General features: G+C 45.3%; 1 protein-coding gene across 2 annotated transcripts in view; it reads left to right on the top strand.

Moving 5' to 3' along the window:
- LOC118943874 (tetraspanin-18B) overlaps window positions 1-20,500 on the top strand; it is a 123,176-nt gene that overhangs the window by 5,068 nt on the left and 97,608 nt on the right. The window contains exon 2 of one of the 2 annotated variants that reach the window (XM_090213753.1): window positions 12,919-13,098. The exons of the other annotated variant lie outside the window; for it this stretch is intronic. The gene's annotated coding sequence lies outside the window, so the exon portion shown is untranslated. The remainder of the gene's footprint in view (window positions 1-12,918; window positions 13,099-20,500) is intronic. 2 annotated transcript variants of the gene reach the window in all.

Raw genomic sequence — 20,500 nt, 5'->3', positions numbered from 1 at the left:
CCTCTCTGCTCTCTCTCCCTCTCCACTCTCTCTTTCCCTCTCTGCGCTCTCTTTCCCTCTCTGCTCTCTTTTTCCCTCTCTGCTCTCTCTTTCCCTCTCTGCTCTCTCTTTCCCTCTCCGCTCTCTCTTCCCCTCTCTGCTCTCTCTTTCCCTCTCTGCTCTCTCTTTCCCTCTCTGCTCTCTCTTTCCCTCTCTGCTCTCTCTTTCCCTCTCTCCTCTCTCTTTCCCTCGCTCCGCTCTCTTTCCCTCTCTCCACTCTCATTTCTGTCTCTGCTCTCTCTTTCCCTCTCTCCTCTCTCTTTCCCTCTCTCCTCTCTCTTTCACTCTCTGCTCTCTCCTTCCCTCTCTGCTCTCTCTTTCCCTCTATGTGTCTCTAATATGGTCATACATTTGGTACGAGGTTGTGCAGCTCAGTTTCCACCTCATTTTGTGGGCAGTGAGCACATGGTCTGTATTCTCTTGAGAGTCAGGTCTGCCTACGGCGACATTTCTCAATAGCAAGGCTATGCTCACTGAGTCTGTACATAGTAATTTCCTTAATTTTGTGTCAGTCACAGTGGTCAGGTATTCTGCCACTTTGTACTCTCTGTTTAGGGCCGAATAGCATTCTAGTTTGCTCTGTTTTTTTTGTTAATTCTTTCCAATGTGTTTCAAGTAATTATCTTTTTGTTTTCTCATGATTTGGTTGGGTCTAATTGTGTTGCTGTCCTGGGGCTCTGTGGGGTCTCTTTGCGTTTGTGAACAGAGCCCCAGGACCAGCTTGCTTAGGGGACTCTTCTCCAGGTTCATCTCTCTGTAGGTGATGGCTTTGTTATGGAAGGTTTAGGAATCGATTCCTTTTAGGTGGTTGTAGAATTTTACAGTTATTTTCTGGATATTGATAATTAGTGGGTATCGGCCTGATTCTGCTCTGCATGCATTATTTGGTGTTCTACGTTGTACACTGAGGATATTTGAGCAGAAATCTGCATGCAGAGTCTCAATTTGGTGTTTGACCCATTTTGGTAATTCTTTGTTGGTGAGCGGACCCCAGACCTCACAACCATAAAGAGCAATGGGCTCTATGACTGATTCAAGTACTTTTAGCCAGATCCTAATTGGTATGTTGAATTTTATGTTCCTTTTGATGGCATAGAATGCCCTTCTTGCCTTGTCTGTCAGATCGTTCACAGCTTTGTGGAAGTTACCGGTGGCGCTGATGTTTAGGCCAAGGTACAGTGGGGCAAAAAAGTATTTAGTCAGTCACCAATTGTGCAAGTCCTCACACTTAAAAAGATGAGAGAGGCCTGTAATTTTCATCATAGGTACACTTCAACTATGACAGACAAAATGAGAAAAAATAATGCAGAAAATCACATTGTAGGATTTTTAATGAATTTATTTGCTAATTATGGTGGAAAATAAGTATTTGGTCACCTACAAACTGATTTCCAGAGATTTTCTGTCAGGGCCCAGGTCTGACAGAATCTGTGCAGAAGATCTAGGTGATGCTGTAGGCCCTCCTTGGTTGGTAACAGAAGCACCAGATCATCAGCAAACAGTAGACATTTGACTTTGGATGCTAGTAGGGTGAGGCCGGGTGCTGCAGACTTTTCTAGTGCCCGTGCCAATTCGTTGATATATATGTTGAAGAGGGTGGGGCTTAAGCTGCATCCCTGTCTCACTCCACGACCCTGTGTGAAGAAATGTGTTTTTTTGCCAATTTTAACCGCACACTTGTTGTGTGTACATGGATTTTATAATGTCGTATGTTTTACCCCCAACACCACTTTCCATCAAATTGTATAGCAGACCCTCATGCCAAATTGAGTCGAAGGCTTTTTTGAAATCAACAAAGCATGAGAAGACTTTGCCTTTGTTTTGGTTTGTTTGGTTGTCAATTAGGGTGTGCAGGGTGAATACATGGTCTGTTGTACGGTAATTTGGTAAAAAGCCAATTTGACATTTGCTCAGCTCTCTCTCTCTATCTCTCTCTCTCTCTCTCTCCCTCCCCCCTCCCTCCCTCCCAGGCAGGAAGACAGACAGACAAGCAGGTAGACAGTCAGACAGAAAGCCGGGAAGACAAGCAGACAGACAGACAGACAAGCAGTAAATCAGGCAGACAGACTGGCAGACAAGCAGTGAAGCAGACAGACAGACAGACAGGCAGGGGAGACCAGGCCGGTTAGGTCAGTGCGCTCTGTGTTCTCGTATCCTATCAGCCCCACTCTGCTCCTCACCAGGATGCGGTCTACACACACACACACACACACACACACACACACACACACACACACACACTTGTCCGCTGAGAGCCAGGAACTAAATGGAGTATCTATCTATTGGCCAAATATGAAAATTGCTTTTTTTCTATCGCTGGAGGACTCTTCATTTAATGTGTGTGATGTAATGGGTTCAGTACCTGAGTAGCCCTGTAATGGGTTCAGTACCTCAGTAGCCTTGTAATGGGTTCAGTACCTCAGTAGCCCTGTAATGGGTTCAGTACCTCAGTAGCCCTGTAATGGGTTCAGTACCTGAGTAACCCTGTAATGGGTTCAGTACCTGAGTAGCCCTGTAATGGGTTCAGTACCTGAGTAGCCCTGTAATGGGTTCAGTACCTGAGTAGCCCTGTAATGGGTTCAGTACCTCAGTAGCCCTGTAATGGGTTCAGTACCTGAGTAGCCCTGTAATGGGTTCAGTACCTGAGTCACCCTGTAATGGGTTCAGTACCTGAGTCACCCTGTAATGGGTTCAGTACCTGAGTCACCCTGTAATGGGTTCAGTACCTGAGTAGCCCTGTAATGGGTTCAGTACCTGAGTCACCCTGTAATGGGTTCAGTACCTGAGTAGCCCTGTAATGGGTTCAGTACCTGAGTCACCCTGTAATGGGTTCAGTACCTGAGTAGCCCTGTAATGGGTTCAGTACCTGAGTAACCCTGTAATGGGTTCAGTACCTGAGTCACCCTGTAATGGGTTCAGTACCTGAGTCGCCCTGTAATGGGTTCAGTACCTGAGTCACCCTGTAATGGGTTCAGTACCTGAGTCACCCTGTAATGGGTTCAGTACCTGAGTAGCCCTGTAATGGGTTCAGTACCTTAGTCACCCTGTAATGGGTTCAGTACCTGAGTAGCCCTGCAATGGGTTCAGTACCTGAGTAGCCCTGTAATGCGTTCAGTACCTGAGTCACCCTGTAATGGGTTCAGTACCTGAGTAGCCCTGTAATGGGTTCAGTACCTGAGTAGCCCTGTAATGGGTTCAGTACCTAAGTCACCCTGTAATGGGTTCAGTACCTGAGTAGCCCTGTAATGGGTTCAGTACCTGAGTAGCCCTGTAATGGGTTCAGTACCTGAGTCACCCTGTAATGGGTTCAGTACCTGAGTAGCCCTGTAATGGGTTCAGTACCTGAGTCACCCTGTAATGGGTTCAGTACCTGAGTAGCCCTGTAATGGGTTCAGTACCTGAGTAGCCCTGTAATGGGTTCAGTACATGCGTAGCCCTGTAATGGGTTCAGTACCTGAGTAGCCCTGTAATGGGTTCAGTACCTGAGTCACCCTGTAATGGGTTCAGTACCTGAGTAGCCCTGTAATGGGTTCAGTACCTGCGTAGCCCTGTAATGGGTTCAGTACCTGAGTAGCCCTGTAATGGGTTCAGTACCTGAGTCACCCTGTAATGGGTTCAGTATCTGAGTCACCCTGTAATGGGTTCAGTACCTGAGTAACCCAGTAATGGGTTCAGTACCTGAGTAACCCAGTAATGGGTTCAGTACCTGAGTAACCCAGTAATGGGTTCAGTACCTGAGTAACCCAGTAATGGGTTCAGTACCTGAGTAGCCCTGTAATGGGTTCAGTACCTGAGTAACCCAGTAATGGGTTCAGTACCTGAGTAGCCCTGTAATGGGTTCAGTACCTGAGTAACCCAGTAATGGGTTCAGTACCTGAGTAGCCCTGTAATGGGTTCAGTACCTGAGTAGCCCAGTAATGGGTTCAGTACCTGAGTAACCCAGTAATGGGTTCAGTACCTGAGTAACCCAGTAATGGGTTCAGTACCTGAGTAACCCAGTAATGGGTTCAGTACCTGAGTAGCCCTGTAATGGGTTCAGTACCTGAGTAACCCAGTAATGGGTTCAGTACCTGAGTAACCCAGTAATGGGTTCAGTACCTGAGTAGCCCTGTAATGGGTTCAGTACCTCAGTAGCCTTGTAATGGGTTCAGTACCTGAGTAACCCAGTAATGGGTTCAGTACCTGAGTAACCCAGTAATGGGTTCAGTACCTGAGTAACCCAGTAATGGGTTCAGTACCTGAGTAAACCAGTAATGGGTTCAGTACCTGAGTAACCCAGTAATGGGTTCAGTACCTGAGTAACCCAGTAATGGGTTCAGTACCTGAGTAACCCAGTAATGGGTTCAGTACCTGAGTAGCCCAGTAATGGGTTCAGTACCTGAGTAACCCAGTAATGGGTTCAGTACCTGAGTAACCCAGTAATGGGTTCAGTACCTGAGTAACCCAGTAATGGGTTCAGTACCTGAGTCACCCTGTAATGGGTTCAGTACCTGAGTCGCCCTGTAATGGGTTCAGTACCTGAGTAACCCAGTAATGGGTTCAGTACCTAAGTCACCCTGTAATGGGTTCAGTACCTGAGTCACCCTTTAATGGGTTCAGTACCTGAGTCGCCCTTTAATGGGTTCAGTACCTGAGTCGCCCTGTAATGGGTTCAGTACCTGAGTAACCCAGTAATGGGTTCAGTACCTGAGTAACCCTGTAATGGGTTCAGTACCTGAGTAGCCCTGTAATGGGTTCAGTACCTGAGTCACCCTGTAATGGGTTCAGTACCTGAGTAGCCCTGTAATGGGTTCAGTACCTGAGTAGCCCTGTAATGGGTTCAGTACATGCGTAGCCCTGTAATGGGTTCAGTACCTGAGTAGCCCTGTAATGGGTTCAGTACCTGAGTCACCCTGTAATGGGTTCAGTACCTGAGTAGCCCTGTAATGGGTTCAGTACCTGCGTAGCCCTGTAATGGGTTCAGTACCTGAGTAGCCCTGTAATGGGTTCAGTACCTGAGTCACCCTGTAATGGGTTCAGTATCTGAGTCACCCTGTAATGGGTTCAGTACCTGCGTAGCCCTGTAATGGGTTCAGTACCTGAGTAGCCCTGTAATGGGTTCAGTACCTGAGTCACCCTGTAATGGGTTCAGTATCTGAGTCACCCTGTAATGGGTTCAGTACCTGAGTAACCCAGTAATGGGTTCAGTACCTGAGTAACCCAGTAATGGGTTCAGTACCTGAGTAACCCAGTAATGGGTTCAGTACCTGAGTAACCCAGTAATGGGTTCAGTACCTGAGTAGCCCTGTAATGGGTTCAGTACCTGAGTAACCCAGTAATGGGTTCAGTACCTGAGTAGCCCTGTAATGGGTTCAGTACCTGAGTAACCCAGTAATGGGTTCAGTACCTGAGTAGCCCTGTAATGGGTTCAGTACCTGAGTAGCCCAGTAATGGGTTCAGTACCTGAGTAACCCAGTAATGGGTTCAGTACCTGAGTAACCCAGTAATGGGTTCAGTACCTGAGTAACCCAGTAATGGGTTCAGTACCTGAGTAGCCCTGTAATGGGTTCAGTACCTGAGTAACCCAGTAATGGGTTCAGTACCTGAGTAACCCAGTAATGGGTTCAGTACCTGAGTAGCCCTGTAATGGGTTCAGTACCTCAGTAGCCTTGTAATGGGTTCAGTACCTGAGTAACCCAGTAATGGGTTCAGTACCTGAGTAACCCAGTAATGGGTTCAGTACCTGAGTAACCCAGTAATGGGTTCAGTACCTGAGTAAACCAGTAATGGGTTCAGTACCTGAGTAACCCAGTAATGGGTTCAGTACCTGAGTAACCCAGTAATGGGTTCAGTACCTGAGTAACCCAGTAATGGGTTCAGTACCTGAGTAGCCCAGTAATGGGTTCAGTACCTGAGTAACCCAGTAATGGGTTCAGTACCTGAGTAACCCAGTAATGGGTTCAGTACCTGAGTAACCCAGTAATGGGTTCAGTACCTGAGTCACCCTGTAATGGGTTCAGTACCTGAGTCGCCCTGTAATGGGTTCAGTACCTGAGTAACCCAGTAATGGGTTCAGTACCTAAGTCACCCTGTAATGGGTTCAGTACCTGAGTCACCCTTTAATGGGTTCAGTACCTGAGTCGCCCTTTAATGGGTTCAGTACCTGAGTCGCCCTGTAATGGGTTCAGTACCTGAGTAACCCAGTAATGGGTTCAGTACCTGAGTAACCCTGTAATGGGTTCAGTACCTGAGTAGCCCTGTAATGGGTTCAGTACCTGAGTCACCCTGTAATGGGTTCAGTACCTGAGTAGCCCTGTAATGGGTTCAGTACCTGAGTAGCCCTGTAATGGGTTCAGTACATGCGTAGCCCTGTAATGGGTTCAGTACCTGAGTAGCCCTGTAATGGGTTCAGTACCTGAGTCACCCTGTAATGGGTTCAGTACCTGAGTAGCCCTGTAATGGGTTCAGTACCTGCGTAGCCCTGTAATGGGTTCAGTACCTGAGTAGCCCTGTAATGGGTTCAGTACCTGAGTCACCCTGTAATGGGTTCAGTATCTGAGTCACCCTGTAATGGGTTCAGTACCTGAGTAATCCTGTAATGGGTTCAGTACCTGAGTAACTCTATAATGGGTTCAGTACCTGAGTAGCCCTGTAATGGGTTCAGTACCTGAGTAGCCCTGTAATGGGTTCAGTACCTGAGTAGCCCAGTAATGGGTTCAGTACCTGAGTAACCCAGTAATGGGTTCAGTACCTGAGTAACCCAGTAATGGGTTCAGTACCTGAGTAGCCCTGTAATGGGTTCAGTACCTGAGTAACCCAGTAATGGGTTCAGTACCTGAGTAACCCAGTAATGGGTTCAGTACCTGAGTAACCCAGTAATGGGTTCAGTACCTGAGTAACCCAGTAATGGGTTCAGTACCTGAGTAGCCCTGTAATGGGTTCAGTACCTGAGTAACCCAGTAATGGGTTCAGTACCTGAGTAGCCCTGTAATGGGTTCAGTACCTGAGTAACCCAGTAATGGGTTCAGTACCTGAGTAGCCCTGTAATGGGTTCAGTACCTGAGTAGCCCAGTAATGGGTTCAGTACCTGAGTAACCCAGTAATGGGTTCAGTACCTGAGTAACCCAGTAATGGGTTCAGTACCTGAGTAACCCAGTAATGGGTTCAGTACCTGAGTAGCCCTGTAATGGGTTCAGTACCTGAGTAACCCAGTAATGGGTTCAGTACCTGAGTAACCCAGTAATGGGTTCAGTACCTGAGTAGCCCTGTAATGGGTTCAGTACCTCAGTAGCCTTGTAATGGGTTCAGTACCTGAGTAACCCAGTAATGGGTTCAGTACCTGAGTAACCCAGTAATGGGTTCAGTACCTGAGTAACCCAGTAATGGGTTCAGTACCTGAGTAAACCAGTAATGGGTTCAGTACCTGAGTAACCCAGTAATGGGTTCAGTACCTGAGTAACCCAGTAATGGGTTCAGTACCTGAGTAACCCAGTAATGGGTTCAGTACCTGAGTAGCCCAGTAATGGGTTCAGTACCTGAGTAACCCAGTAATGGGTTCAGTACCTGAGTAACCCAGTAATGGGTTCAGTACCTGAGTAACCCAGTAATGGGTTCAGTACCTGAGTCACCCTGTAATGGGTTCAGTACCTGAGTCGCCCTGTAATGGGTTCAGTACCTGAGTAACCCAGTAATGGGTTCAGTACCTAAGTCACCCTGTAATGGTTTCAGTACCTGAGTCACCCTTTAATGGGTTCAGTACCTGAGTCGCCCTTTAATGGGTTCAGTACCTGAGTCGCCCTGTAATGGGTTCAGTACCTGAGTAACCCAGTAATGGGTTCAGTACCTGAGTAACCCTGTAATGGGTTCAGTACCTGAGTAGCCCTGTAATGGGTTCAGTACCTGAGTCACCCTGTAATGGGTTCAGTACCTGAGTAGCCCTGTAATGGGTTCAGTACCTGAGTAACCCAGTAATGGGTTCAGTACCTGAGTAACCCAGTAATGGGTTCAGTACCTGAGTAACCCAGTAATGGGTTCAGTACCTGAGTAACCCAGTAATGGGTTCAGTACCTGAGTCGCCCTTTAATGGGTTTAGTATCTTTGTTATTGAGATACGCTGTGAAAATGACACTTTTTTAGTGTGTCAGACAAAATAATTTACACGGTCGAGGTAAGAGGAGAGAGAGGTGTGTGTGTTTTTTTTCCTCTGGTTTTTTTTTCCTCTGGTTTTTGTTTCTCTGGTTTTCACCGACATGCATTTCAACATTTCAATTCCACCTGCTTTCTGAATAGGCTTTATCTTCCAAAGGGTTCTCGCTGTATGTGGGATTGTGTAGTCTTGCTGAAGGTCACGTCATGTTATGGTAAAAATGCTTTCGTAGTTGCCCAGTTCTAACAATAACACTCAGCCTATTGTAATTACTTGTTAGATCACTGTTGGAGCTAGAAACACAGAAAATATTGCTGCACCCGCAATAACACGCGTGTGTGACTAATAACATCTGTTAAACACGCGTATGTGACTAATAACATCTGTTAAACACGCGTATGTGACTAATAACATCTGTTAAACACGCGTCTGTGACTAATAACATCTGTTAAACACGCGTATGTGACTAATAACATCTGTTAAACACGCGTGTGTGACTAATAACATCTGTTAAACACGCGTATGTGACTAATAACATCTGTTAAACACGCGTATGTGACTAATAACATCTGTTAAACACGCGTGTGTGACTAATAACATCTGATTTGATTTGATCAGTCGTCAAAGGTTTAAGAACAATGGATGTTTGTGTGTTGCTTTTTAAAATGTCAGTTTAATTTATTTTGTAACTTCTCTTATGATCATATACATGCATATATGCTACATCAAAACACATGTCCACACACAACCCCTTTAACTCACACACTTGTCATCAGCATCACACCCATCCAACCCCGTCCCTCACCTTAGATAGGGCCAGACAGAGCTCTTCACCCGGCTCTTAGAGGCTGACACGGGAACAGGATGCCCGTGTGTCCCAAGGGATTCTGGCAGGAATGGGAGTGAAGTTCTGGAGTCAAGTTTGGGACAGGACGGGACTGGATCACCAGTCTACCGGAATGGGTTAGTACAGGAGAAATTATAAACAATAGTTTTTGGGGTGGAAATATGTCATTTGTGAAACATTTTATAAAATACCAACTGTGTAGGCTAGGCCTAATATAATATAATCTAGTTTACTTAATACAATATAGTTTACTTAATACAATGTAGTTTACTTAATACAAAATAGTTTACTTAATACAATATAGTTTACTTAATACAAAATAGTTTACTTAATACAATATAGTTTACTTAAAATATTATAGTTTACTTAATACAATATAGTTTACTTAATATATTATAGTTTACTTAATACAATGTAGTTTACTTAATACAATGTAGTTTACTTAATACAAAATAGTTTACTTAATACAATATAGTTTACTTAATACAAAATAGTTTACTTAATACAATATAGTTTACTTAAAATATTATAGTTTACTTAATACAATATAGTTTACTTAATATATTATAGTTTACTTAATATATTATAGTTTATTTAATATAATGTAGTTTACTTAATACAATATAGTTTACTTAATATATTATAGTTTACTTAATATAATATAGTTTACTTAATATAATGTAGTTTACTTAATACAATATAGTTTACTTAATACAATATAGTTTACTTAATATATTATAGTTTACTTAATACAGTATAATTTACTTAATACAATATAGTTTACTTAATATAATATAGTTGACTTAATATAATGTAGTTTACTTTATATAATATAGTTTGCTTAATATAATATAGTTTGCTTAATATAATATAGTTTACTTAATATAATATAGTTTACTTAATAAAAATCTATGAAAAAATGTATTGTCATTTCCCTCCCTCCTGTCGGCTCACTTGCTCCTCGCTCCAGTTGTTGTCATGGCTACCTCAGAGTCAGATGCCAACCTGTCAACAGGCTACCTCAGAGTCAGATGCCAACCTATGTCACCAGGCTACCTCAGAGTCAGATGCCAACCTGTCACCAGGCTACCTCAGAGTCAGATGCCAACCTATGTCACCAGGCTACCTCAGAGTCAGATGCCAACCTGTCACCAGGCTACCTCAGAGTCAGATGCCAACCTATGTCACCAGGCTACCTCAGAGTCAGATGCCAACCTATGTCACCAGGCTACCTCAGAGTCAGATGCCAACCTGTCACCAGGCTACCTCAGAGTCAGATGCCAACCTGTCACCAGGCTACCTCAGAGTCAGATGCCAACCTGTCACCAGGCTACCTCAGAGTCAGATGCCAACCTGTCACCAGGCTACCTCAGAGTCAGATGCCAACCTGTCACCAGGCTACCTCAGAGTCAGATGCCAACCTGTCACCAGGCTACCTCAGAGTCAGATGCCAACCTGTCACCAGGCTACCTCAGAGTCAGATGCCAACCTGTCACCAGGCTACCTCAGAGTCAGATGCCAACCTATGTCACCAGGCTACCTCAGAGTCAGATGCCAACCTGTCACCAGGCTACCTCAGAGTCAGATGCCAACCTGTCACCAGGCTACCTCAGAGTCAGATGCCAACCTGTCACCAGGCTACCTCAGAGTCAGATGCCAACCTGTCACCAGGCTACCTCAGAGTCAGATGCCAACCTGTCACCAGGCTACCTCAGAGTCAGATGCCAACCTGTCACCAGGCTACCTCAGAGTCAGATGCCAACCTGTCACCAGGCTACCTCAGAGTCAGATGCCAACCTGTCACCAGGCTACCTCAGAGTCAGATGCCAACCTATGTCACCAGGCTACCTCAGAGTCAGATGCCAACCTGTCACCAGGCTACCTCAGAGTCAGATGCCAACCTGTCACCAGGCTACCTCAGAGTCAGATGCCAACCTATGTCACCAGGCTACCTCAGAGTCAGATGCCAACCTGTCACCAGGCTACCTCAGAGTCAGATGCCAACCTGTCACCAGGCTACCTCAGAGTCAGATGCCAACCTATGTCACCAGGCTACCTCAGAGTCAGATGCCAACCTGTCACCAGGCTACCTCAGAGTCAGATGCCAACCTATGTCACCAGGCTACCTCAGAGTCAGATGCCAACCTGTCACCAGGCTACCTCAGAGTCAGATGCCAACCTGTCACCAGGCTACCTCAGAGTCAGATGCCAACCTATGTCACCAGGCTACCTCAGAGTCAGATGCCAACCTGTCACCAGGCTACCTCAGAGTCAGATGCCAACCTGTCACCAGGCTACCTCAGAGTCAGATGCCAACCTATGTCACCAGGCTACCTCAGAGTCAGATGCCAACCTATGTCACCAGGCTAAGTGATGAAGCCTTCAAAATAATTTGCAATGTCTTGTTCCAGCCAAGGACCTGTCACTCACATTAACATTAGAGCTAAGAAAAGAGAGATGTTTTTTGCTAAATTGGATGGACTTGTCTTTGACAAGAAAGGAACTGAGTGTTGGCTTGTAAAAATGAAATGCTGCGTTTTAATCAAATACAGCTACAGATTTATGCTGTGTTCAGCTGTAGGCTACAGATTTATGCTGTGTTCAGCTGTAGGCTACAGATTTATGCTGTGTTCAGCAGTAGGCTACAGATTTATGCTGTGTTCAGTAGTAGGCTACAGATTTATGCTGTGTTCAGCTGTCGGCTACAGATTTATGCTGTGTTCAGCAGTAGGCTACAGATTTATGCTGTGTTCAGCAGTAGGCTACAGATTTATGCTGTGTTCAGCTGTAGGCTACAGATTTATGCTGTGTTCAGCAGTAGGCTACAGATTTATGCTGTGTTCAGCTGAAAGCTACAGATTTATGCTGTGTTCAGCTGAAAGCTACAGATTTATACTGTGTTCAGCTGAAAGCTACAGATTTATACTGTGTTCAGCTGTAGGCTACAGATTTATACTGTGTTCAGCTGAAAGCTACAGATTTATACTGTGTTCAGCTGAAAGCTACAGATTTATACTGTGTTCAGCTGAAAGCTACAGATTTATACTGTGTTCAGCTGAAAGCTACAGATTTATACTGTGTTCAGCTGAAAGCTACAGATTTATACTGTGTTCAGCTGAAAGCTACAGATTTATACTGTGTTCAGCTGAAAGCTACAGATTTATACTGTGTTCAGCAGTAGGCTACAGATTTATACTGTGCTCAGCTGAAAGCTACAGATTTATGCTGTGCTGAGTAGACCGTGCTGCTGGGGTCTCTGTTCTCATCCTCCAGCCTTAATCCATTTACAGGTCATATAGGTCATATAGAATACACTCTCATCGAGAGAGATTTAGGCCTACAGTCAGAGCATTTAACTAAAATAGGTAAGACAACCACATACCGCAGTCGCATATTCCATTACTGAAATCATTTTCAATACTCACCCAAAAAAACAAACACAAAATCCCAAAATATTTCTGTGCGCAAAAAATGAACATGGGACGGGACGGGAGAGATTTTTCTCGGGAAGGGACAGGAATGTTCCGGAGCTATAGAACTGTTGCGGGATCAGGACAAGTACAAGACGAGACAGGAATGAATTTTCACTCCCGTGTCCACCTTTAACCTGCTCTCTCTGGGCATTGACTGACTCTGACTAAGCCCTGGGCGCAGGGATTGACTTGACTGAAGCCTAAAACTAATTTCACACATATTTAGTGCCTTTATTTAACTAGGCAAGTCAGTTAAGAACAAATTCTTATTTTCGAAGACAGCCTAGGAAACAGTGGGTTAACTGTCTTGTTCAGGGGCCAAACAACAGATTTTTTACTTTGTCAGTTCAATTACGTAAATCACCAATTGTGAATGTAGAACATATTATTACATTATAATCTCAAAATGGTATGTATCCTATATCTGTCCACAGAATCCAAGCAGCCTTTATCAGGCTACTCTGACCTACTTGGAATAGGCCACACAGTGAGGGGTGCGCAATTGTCCATGATAAACGGCTTTCCATATCTGGGAAAAGATCCACATCGGGCAGCAGGTGAACGAGCGTCGGAGAATGTGACGACGAGGCCTGTGGAACCTTTACGTCGGCAAGGTGCGAAATGTCACCATGGACAATTTCCTTCTCCTCACTATCACTTCACAAGTTGCTTGCAAAGAAAGCAAGCCTGGCTGGTACCATGAAGAAGAGATGGGCGCTACCTCCCTCTGCACAAAGTCACATGCACAGCCGTTGTAGTCCCCACAACAGTGATGAAGAATAAACAAGAGGAAAATACGATTGTGTAATTTGGAATAAATACATAAATAAATCGTATTCTAATGCTAGCGAAGGCCTTCATAAACAACCCAATGGTTTTTGTTTTGCGATTGCATATGAAGTGTTTTAATTACACTGTTAGAATGTTGCAGTCAGAATGGCTGCTCATTAGCTAGAAGGGAGGTCCCTCATTAGCTAGAAGGGAGATGGCTCATTAGCTAGAAGGGAGATGGCTCATTAGCTAGAAGGGAGGTCCCTCATTAGCTAGAAGGGAGGTTCCTCAGTAGCTAGAAGGGAGATGGCTCATTAGCTAGAAGGGAGATGGCTCATTAGCTAGAAGGGAGGTCCCTCATTAGCTAGAAGGAAGGTTCCTCAGTAGCTAGAAGGGAGATGGCTCATTAGCTAGAAGGGAGGTCCCTCATTAGCTAGAAGGGAGGTCCCTCAGTAGCTAGAAGGGTGGCCCCTCATTAGCTAGAAGGAAGGTCCCTCATTAGCTAGAAGGGAGGTCCCTCATTAGCTAGAAGGGAGGTTCCTCATTAGCTAGAAGGGAGGTCGCTCATTAGCTAGAAGGGAGAACCTCATTAGCTAGAAGGGAGATCCCTCATTAGCGGGAAGGGAGGTTCCTCATTAGCAAGAAGGGAGGTTCCTCATTAGCTAGAAGGATGGTTCCTCAGTAGCTAGAAGGGAGGTCCCTCATTAGCTAGAAGGGAGGTTCCTCATTAGCTAGAAGGGAGGTTCCTCATTAGCTAGAAGGGAGGTCCCTCATTAGCTAGAAGGGAGGTCCCTCATTAGCTAGAAGGGAGGTCCCTCATTAGCTAGAAGGGAGGTTCAACATTAGCTAGAAGGGAGGTTGCTCATTAGCTATAAGGGAGGTTCCTCAGTAGCTAGAAGGGAGGTCCCTCATTAGCTAGAAGGGAGGTTCCTCATTAGCTAGAAGGGAGGTCCCTCATTAGCTAGAAGGGAGGTTCCTCATTAGCTAGAAGGGAGATTCCTCATTAGCTAGAAGGGAGGTTCCTCATTAGCTAGAAGGGAGGTCCCTCATTAGCTAGATTGGAGGTTCCTCATTAGCTAGAAGGGAGGTCCCTCATTAGCTAGAAGGGAGGTCCCTCATTAGCTAGAAGGGAGGTTCCTCATTAGCTAGAAGGGAGGTCCCTCATTAGCTAGAAGGGAGGTCCCTCATTAGCTAGAAGGGAGGTCAGGTCCCTCATTAGCTAGAAGGGAGGTTCCTCATTAGCTAGAAGGGAGATCCTCATTAGCTAGAAGGGAGGTCCCTCATTAGCTAGATTGGAGGTTCCTCATTAGCTAGAAGTGAGGTTCCTCATTAGCTAGAAGGGAGGTTCCTCATTAGCTAGAAGGGAGGTCCCTCATTAGCCAGAAGGGAGGTTCATCATTAGCTAGAAGGTTCCTCATTAGCTAGAAGGGAGGTCCCTCATTAGCTAGAAGGAAGTTTCTCATTAGCTAGAAGGGAGGTCCCTCATTAGCTAGAAGGGAGGTCCCTCATTAGCTAGAAGGGAGGTCCCTCATTAGCTAGAAGGGAGGTTCCTCATTAGCTAGAAGGGAGGTTCCTCATTAGCTAGAAGGGAGGTTCCTCATTAGCTAGACGGGAGGTTGCTCATTAGCTAGAAGGGAGGTCCCTCATTAGCTAGAATTGAAGTCCCTCATTAGCTAGAAGGGTGGCCCCTCATTAGCTAGAAGGAAGGTTCCTCATTAGCTAGAAGGAGGGTTCCTCATTAGCTAGAAGGGAGGTCCCTCATTAGCTAGAAGGGAGGTTCCTCATTAGCTAGAAGGGAGGTCCCTCATTAGCTAGATTGGAGGTTCCTCATTAGCTAGAAGGGAGGTCCCTCATTAGCTAGAAGGGAGGTCCCTCATTAGCTAGAAGGGAGGTTCCTCATTAGCTAGAAGGGAGGTCCCTCATTAGCTAGAAGGGAGGTCCCTCATTAGCTAGAAGGGAGGTCAGGTCCCTCATTAGCTAGAAGGGAGGTTCCTCATTAGCTAGAAGGGAGATCCTCATTAGCTAGAAGGGAGGTCCCTCATTAGCTAGATTGGAGGTTCCTCATTAGCTAGAAGTGAGGTTCCTCATTAGCTAGAAGGGAGGTTCCTCATTAGCTAGAAGGGAGGTCCCTCATTAGCCAGAAGGGAGGTTCATCATTAGCTAGAAGGTTCCTCATTAGCTAGAAGGGAGGTCCCTCATTAGCTAGAAGGAAGTTTCTCATTAGCTAGAAGGGAGGTCCCTCATTAGCTAGAAGGGAGGTCCCTCATTAGCTAGAAGGGAGGTCCCTCATTAGCTAGAAGGGAGGTTCCTCATTAGCTAGAAGGGAGGTTCCTCATTAGCTAGAAGGGAGGTTCCTCATTAGCTAGACGGGAGGTTGCTCATTAGCTAGAAGGGAGGTCCCTCATTAGCTAGAATTGAAGTCCCTCATTAGCTAGAAGGGTGGCCCCTCATTAGCTAGAAGGAAGGTTCCTCATTAGCTAGAAGGAGGGTTCCTCATTAGCTAGAAGGGAGGTCCCTCATTAGCTAGAAGGGAGGCCCTCATTAGCTAGAAGGGAGGTTCCTCATTAGCTAGAAGGGAGGTCCCTCATTAGCTAGAAGGGAGGTCCCTCATTAGCTAGAAGGGAGGTTCCTCATTAGCTAGAAGGGAGGTCCCTCATTAGCTAGAAGGGAGGTCCCTCATTAGCTAGAAGGGAGGCCCTCATTAGCTAGAAGGGAGGTTCCTCATTAGCTAGAAGGGAGGTCCCTCATTAGCTAGAAGGGAGGTTCCTCATTAGCTAGAAGGGAGGTCCCTCATTAGCTAGAAGGGAGGTTCCTCATTAGCTAGAAGGGAGATTCCTCATTAGCTAGAAGGGAGGTTCCTCATTAGCTAGAAGGGAGGTCCCTCATTAGCTAGATTGGAGGTTCCTCATTAGCTAGAAGGGAGGTCCCTCATTAGCTAGAAGGGAGGTCCCTCATTAGCTAGAAGGGAGGTTCCTCATTAGCTAGAAGGGAGGTCCCTCATTAGCTAGAAGGGAGGTCCCTCATTAGCTAGAAGGGAGGTCAGGTCCCTCATTAGCTAGAAGGGAGGTTCCTCATTAGCTAGAAGGGAGATCCTCATTAGCTAGAAGGGAGGTCCCTCATTAGCTAGATTGGAGGTTCCTCATTAGCTAGAAGTGAGGTTCCTCATTAGCTAGAAGGGAGGTTCCTCATTAGCTAGAAGGGAGGTCCCTCATTAGCCAGAAGGGAGGTTCATCATTAGCTAGAAGGTTCCTCATTAGCTAGAAGGGAGGTCCCTCATTAGCTAGAAGGAAGTTTCTCATTAGCTAGAAGGGAGGTCCCTCATTAGCTAGAAGGGAGGTCCCTCATTAGCTAGAAGGGAGGTCCCTCATTAGCTAGAAGGGAGGTTCCTCATTAGCTAGAAGGGAGGTTCCTCATTAGCTAGAAGGGATGTTCCTCATTAGCTAGACGGGAGGTTGCTCATTAGCTAGAAGGGAGGTCCCTCATTAGCTAGAATTGAAGTCCCTCATTAGCTAGAAGGGTGGCCCCTCATTAGCTAGAAGGAAGGTTCCTCATTAGCTAGAAGGAGGGTTCCTCATTAGCTAGAAGGGAGGTCCCTCATTAGCTAGAAGGGAGGCCCTCATTAGCTAGAAGGGAGGTTCCTCATTAGCTAGAAGGGAGGTCCCTCATTAGCTAGAAGGGAGGTCCCTCATTAGCTAGAAGGGAGGTTCCTCATTAGCTAGAAGGGAGGTCCCTCATTAGCTAGAAGGGAGGCCCTCATTAGCTAGAAGGGAGGTTCCTCATTAGCTAGAAGGGAGGTCCCTCATTAGCTAGAAGGGAGGTCCCTCATTAGCTAGAAGGGAGGTTCCTCATTAGCTAGAAGGGAGGTCCCTCATTAGCTAGAAGGGAGGTCCCTCATTAGCTAGAAGGGAGGTCCCTCATTAGCTAGAATTGAAGTCCCTTGAGGCCCAGCAGTTCTAGTGTTAAGAAAAATAGGGAGAGTTAGATAAAGACCAAGAATCGTTGGGCCGAGCGGCCAAGGCGAGCAGCGAGGCGAAGGACAAACAACTGGTCTGTTTCCTCTAGATAAAGAGGAAGTGTCCCCTGAACTTGATTGGACGGACTTCCTGTGTGTGTGTGTGTGTGTGTGTGTGTATATCCTCCCACTCTCTCTGTAAACCCAGAGGTTTACAGCTGCACTCTGAGCTCACTCACAGCTGCCTGACAAGCCAAACTATGTATAAATGTGTGTGTGTGTGTGTGTGTGTGTGTGTGTGGTATATTGTAATGTTTAGTATCAGTTCCCAACGAGCCACAGATACTGTAGAGTTGAGTTAATAGATACTTCAGTGTTGAAAACAAGGGGAATCCCAACACATTATTTGCCAGGGGAAGGGGGATGCTGGGAACTATTAAGCCGTGTGATATCTGATTGTTTTCCAACCGTTCTCTCCAACACTGTAGTCTTTCACTGAACCGCTTGTCGTGCCAAAACTTAACGATTTAAAACAGTTTAAGATAAACTGCTACTGTTCAAATCCCCCACCCCCCTTTCCTTAATTCTGATTTAAATAACTGTTCTCTTGTCTGTGTATCGACTGTGTATGGGAAATTGTCTATACCTTGTATTTGTTGTTGTTGTTGTCATAATTGGGAGATTGTCTAGCCGTTTTGAAAATGTGGATCATCAAATGAGTATGGAGCTTCAGTGGAATACAGATGGCTCAGGGACGAATGGCCGTGTTGTCTCCGGGGGGCTTTTAGGGCAACCCTCTGTTCGAATCATAAAACTATGAAGGATTGCTCCTGATCTTTAGATTCTAGAGAGGATACCTTAACAGAACTGGAGTTGACTGTACTATTAATAAATACCAATGATTCTGCAGATATTTTGAAGAACATGCAATGTGGCTGTTTTACCTCTCCCCTCCCCTCCCCTCCCCTCCACTCTTCCCCTCATCTTCCTCTCCTCTGTTTTTACGGCCTCTCCTTGTTATGTGACTGACTCACTGGGCCCTAACACACACACACACACACACACACACACACACACACACACACACACACACACACACACACACTCACTTCCCCTGACTCAGGCATTCTTCTAATGAAATGGGACGCTTCTCTTCCAGCTCCTAGTCTTTCCTTTCCTGTTCCCTCCAGCCACAACTGTGTCGCAACCACGTCTCTCCTTCTCTTTCTCTGTCACTGCCTCCTCTCTCTTTCTCTCTCGTTCTATCTCTGGGCTCTGGCAGAGTGCCTTTCAATTCTCTTCCTGTTGCTCTTTCAATCCGGAGTGGAATGCAGGAAGAGGGTTCCACTGCCTCAGTCTTTGTGGGCTCTGTGTTACTCGCTTACTGTATAATGAGTTTACAGGGCACTGTAATGTGACGTCGTTGTTATGCGGTGACTGAGGTGTGGTCCCGTGTAAGCTCAGTTGGTAGAGCATGGCACTTGCGACGCCAGGGTTGTGGGTTTGATTCCCGCGTGGGACAAATACGAAAATCTATGCGCTTACTACTAAGTCTCTGTTGATAAGACTGTTTGATAAATGACTCAATACTGTAAATTCCTCTGGAATAGAATGTCTGCTAAATTCTACAATTACAAATGCCATTGTGGTTTAAGGCACTGCATCTCAGTGTAAGAGGCATCACTACAGTCCCTGGTTTGAATCCAGGCTGTATCACATCTGGCTGTGCTTGTGAGGTCCATAGGGTGGCGCACAATTGGCCCAGTGTTGCCGGGGTAGGCCGTCATTGTAAATAAGAATTTGTTCTTAACTGACTTGACTTGTTAAAATAATAATTATAGTCTACAGTAGTATTACATTGTAAATGACACGTATGTATCCAGACTTCTGTTTCTATGTAGCTACCTATTTCAAAATCACACATCACACTAAGGCTTTCATTTGAAATACTCAGCATGAAAACAGCAACATGCTTTAGCATGCTGGTTTCACCAGGCATAAACCACACGGAGTTGTCTCCCGGGGATGGATGACTAGAGGTCGACCGATTAATCGGAATGGCTGATTAATTAGGGCCGATTAAAAAAAATTCATAACAATCTGTGTTTTTTTTTTTATACCTTTATTTAACTAGGCAAGTCAGTTAAGAACACATTCTTATTTTCAATGACGGCCTAGGAACGGTGGGTTAACTGCCTTGTTCAGGGGCAGAACGACAGATTTTCACCTTGTCAGCTCGGGGGATCCAATCTTGCAACCTTACAGTTAACTAGTCTAACGCAATAACGACCTGCCTCTCTCTCGTTGCACTCCACAAGGAGACTGCTTGTTACGTGAATGCAGTAAGCCAAGGTAAGTTGCTAGCTAGCATTAAACTTATCTTATAAAAAACAATCAATCATAATCATTAGTTAACTACACATGGTTGATGATATTATTAGATATCATCTAGCGTGTCCTGCGTTGCATATAATCTGACTGAGCATACAAGCATACAAGTATCTAAGTATCCGACTAAGCGGTGGTAGGCAGAAGTAGGCGCGTAAACATTCATTCAAACGGCACTTTCGTGAGTTTTGCCAGTAGCTCTTCGTTGTGCGTCAAGCATTGCGTTGTTTATGACTTCAAGCCCATCAACTCCCGAGACGAGGCTGGTGTAAACGAAGTGAAATGGCTTGCTAGTTAGCCCGCGCTAATAGCGTTTCAAACGTCACTCGCTCTGAGCCTTCTAGTAGTTGTTCCCCTTGCTTGCATGGGTAACGCTGCTTCGAGGGTGGCTGTTGTCGTTGTGTTCCTGGTTCGAGCCCAGGTAGGGGTGAAGAGAGGGACGGAAGCTATACTGTTACACTGGCAATACTTAAGTGCTTATAAGAACATCCAATAGTCAAAGGTTAATGAAATACAAATGGTATAGAGGGAAATAGTCCCTATAATTCCTATAATAACTACAACCTAAAACTTCTTACTCATGTTAAAAGGAACCACCAGGTTTCATATGTTCTCATGTTCTGAGCAAGGAACTGAAACGTTATCTTTTTTACATGGCACATATCTTCTCCAACACTTTGTTTTTGCATTATTTAAACCAAATTGAACATATTTCATTATTTATTTGAGGCTAAATTGATTTTATTGATGTATTATATTAAGTTAAGTGTTCATTCAGTATTGTTGTAATTGTCATTATTACAAATAACTGTTAACAAAATCTGCTTTTTTGTTCCTCCAATAATCGGTATTGATATCGGCATTGAAAAATCATAATCGGTTGACCTCTCATGATGACCCTACCA

This window comes from Oncorhynchus mykiss, chromosome 2 (assembly GCF_057628025.1).
Source record: "Oncorhynchus mykiss isolate SJ-2025 chromosome 2, ASM5762802v1, whole genome shotgun sequence".
NCBI classification, from domain to species: Eukaryota; Metazoa; Chordata; class Actinopteri; order Salmoniformes; family Salmonidae; genus Oncorhynchus; species Oncorhynchus mykiss.
Note: the sequence above shows the minus strand (reverse complement) of the source record. Positions and strands in the feature narration are given on the sequence as shown.